The 2,462-nt window shown below is 44.8% G+C and overlaps 1 pseudogene; it reads left to right on the top strand.

Annotated features, from left to right (window-relative positions):
• Positions 1-1,236: 1,236 nt before the first annotated feature.
• LOC126482586 (5S ribosomal RNA) lies at positions 1,237-1,353 on the top strand (annotated as a pseudogene).
• Positions 1,354-2,462: the final 1,109 nt, after the last annotated feature.

Consider the following 2,462-nt stretch of genomic DNA (forward strand, 5'->3'; position numbering starts at 1 on the left):
ATAAAATTCATTGATACGATTTGCTTGAATTGTTATCTAGCGATCCGAGAAAGCAGGTTTCCTAGACGCCCCACATTTCACGAGTAGTCAGGATACAACAGGACACCACACATCGGTCCGATCGCCTTTTTAAGGAGCAAGAATATTATTGGTGACCGCACGGAGCTCCCCATGTAGGACAATAGAGTGAAAGTAAGCAACCGTGTTTCAGGGTCATAAACTGTGCGATCATCCTTATAGCGAAGATGACAACGTTCGGTTTCTGCACAAGATCTTGAACTTGATGTTTCAAGCAAAGTTTTCCAGCCTCAGTCTTAAATATTTCAAATAGTAGACCTTACTGCCTGTTTGACCGTCTATGGATACCAAAATTTCGGTTTTTACCTTAATCTGTTCTCTGAATACCACATGCTGAAGTTACTGACTAACCTGTTAGCTTCACAATTTACATTACATCCCATGTCTTTCACAATAACAATTGTGCAACCTACAAAGATAAATACTTTCGAGTTATCTGTCTTGTTTAGTGGCAGATTGTTGACTTATATCAGTAAGAACAATAGACCCAGAAGAACTTGTAAAACTCAAAAATGTTTCACTCCACAAATTTAGTGGCTTCAGAGCGTGGCTGATGTTCATGTAAGTGATAGCCGCTTGTGAAATTCAGGTCTGGGGACGTTCAACGAGCAATGTTTTTCACTCTACAGGCGACTCCACACATACATTCTCAACAACTCAGGTGAAACGAGGTATCACATTTCCCTGCCCCTTTGCTACGTGTAAATACACATTTTACAACCACACATGTCAATTACCGACGCGCCAGTTCGTATGTAGGGGTCGTTTACGAAACCGCAAGCTACAGGCCCCGCCACGACCACGGCGACTACCCGCGCTCGTAACGGTGCCAATATGGCGCCCAGGAGGGCAGCTGCTGCCCGTGTTTTTACGTGTCGGCACTGCGCGTCCATTTCTGCAGAGTCGTTTAATGAGGCTGTAAAATAAAACACGTCTGAGTAAAGCGGTGCAATCAGCGACACTCTGACCGAAATTCATTAATACGTGAAGCTGCGGCTACTGTTCCCACAAACCATTATTGCGCATGGTTTACAGTGGGCGAATTACGGGAGTCCGAATAGAGCTCCGGCGGAGGACAAGGGGAGTTCATATGTACACCGATTCCGCGAGGGAATTCTCTCGTTATCACCATTTATGCGCTGCTCACTGCCCCAACCTGGCAACGGCCTTGCCGCAGTGGATACACCGGTTCCCGTGAGATCACCGAAGTTAAGCGCTGTCGGGCGTGGCTAGAACTTGGATGGGTGACCATTCAGTCGCCATGTGCTGTTGCCATTTTTCGGGGAGCACTCAGCATCGTGATGCCAATTGAGGAGCTACTCGACCGAATAGTAGCGGCTCCGGTCAAAGAAAACCATCATAATCGACCGGGAGACCGGTGTGCTGACCACACGCCCCTCCTATCCGCATCTTCACCTGAGGATGACACGGCGGTCGGATGGTCCCGATGGGCCACTTGTGGCCTGAAGACGGAGTGCAATGCACTGCACCAACCAGTGCAGTATGGCGACACGTCCATCAATTAGCAGAAACTGCTACCTGATCGAGTTTCATGTTCATTAGGTAAGATGCGCAAAACGGAAACTGTCTGCTGTAGTGCCGCGTTGTGATGCCAAAGGTTATCAGCAAGCTCTGTGTTTGCAAACAAAAACATGAAGTTTTTATGATCTTTTTTCTTTTTACCTTTCTTCTTTTTCATCGAGGTTTCCGAGTAGGCTTTCTGTTTTTCGGATGATATCATAAAAGCTTATGAAACCAAGTGTTTTCCTACCTCTGCATTTGGGAAACAGTTTTAGAAAAGCAGTTGCGAATTCACAACCGTTTCTCTCAACTGTGAATTATACTCGGCGTTTGCAGAACGTACGAACATCAGTAGTAACGTTCTTCTACGAAGTACGCGAAACCGTATCTTATCTCTTTCTTCCACCCATTTTTCACATAAGTAGAAGTCCGTTGGAATATCAAAGACAAGTTTAAAAATAATCAAGAATTTTTAATTGACAGATAGTGAAAAGTTACAGTTTAACTTTTGCGGTAATGATAATGCAGATTATCAGTGTGTGCTAAGAACCTACAGGGAGAAGTAATTCTCTGCGTACAATACTTCTAATGTGCTACTGAGGTTCATCTTCCCTCGCTGCGATATCTCTAGACAACTAAAACGAATTTAGTTGTGCTTCCAGTTCATCCAGTGACTTTCATTTTACTTTTAATTCGCCCACTGACTTTGGTTGAATCCCGTGTACAGGGTGGAGCTATGTCAAGTGGCCCCACAAGAAAAATAATAGATTACGCAAATAAATACACGATAGAAAACTCACGATCGTGGTTTCCAGTAAATGTCCTAGAATTCCGTAATGACACGGCTGTCGGAGAGCCTGGTC

This window comes from Schistocerca serialis, chromosome 5 (genome assembly GCF_023864345.2).
Source record: "Schistocerca serialis cubense isolate TAMUIC-IGC-003099 chromosome 5, iqSchSeri2.2, whole genome shotgun sequence".
Lineage (NCBI taxonomy): Eukaryota > Metazoa > Arthropoda > Insecta > Orthoptera > Acrididae > Schistocerca > Schistocerca serialis.